Raw genomic sequence first — 416 nt, 5'->3', positions numbered from 1 at the left:
GAGTTTTCTTTGTTATAAGTATATATAAGGTCTTTAGGTTTTTCATGAAAGCTTTGTAGAGGGCTTCACAGAGTATGATTCCACGTTCTGATATAGTTTTATATGAAATGAACTGAGTCTATGCAGATAACAGGGGAAGCATAACTTAACATCTTAGGAAAACTTTCAGATGTCAAAATCAGCTGCTGGTCCCAGACTGTCTTAATTCGACCGTTGATCTGATGACAGCAAATCGCAGATGGAAATAGAAAGTAAGATTTTTGTTGATCACGTAAACAAAAGTATAAGTGGCGTGATCGGTATGGTCTTGACCTGCCACCTCGGTGGCCGCGAGTTCGATTCTCGGGTATTCCATTGAGGTGTGAGAGATGTGTATTTCTGGTGACAGAAGTTCACTTTCGACGTGGTTCGGAAGT

This window comes from Macrobrachium nipponense, chromosome 28, assembly GCF_015104395.2.
Source record: "Macrobrachium nipponense isolate FS-2020 chromosome 28, ASM1510439v2, whole genome shotgun sequence".
In the NCBI taxonomy this organism is placed as follows: Eukaryota; Metazoa; Arthropoda; class Malacostraca; order Decapoda; family Palaemonidae; genus Macrobrachium; species Macrobrachium nipponense.
The sequence above is the reverse complement of the archived record's forward strand: the minus strand, read 5'-3'. Positions refer to the sequence as shown.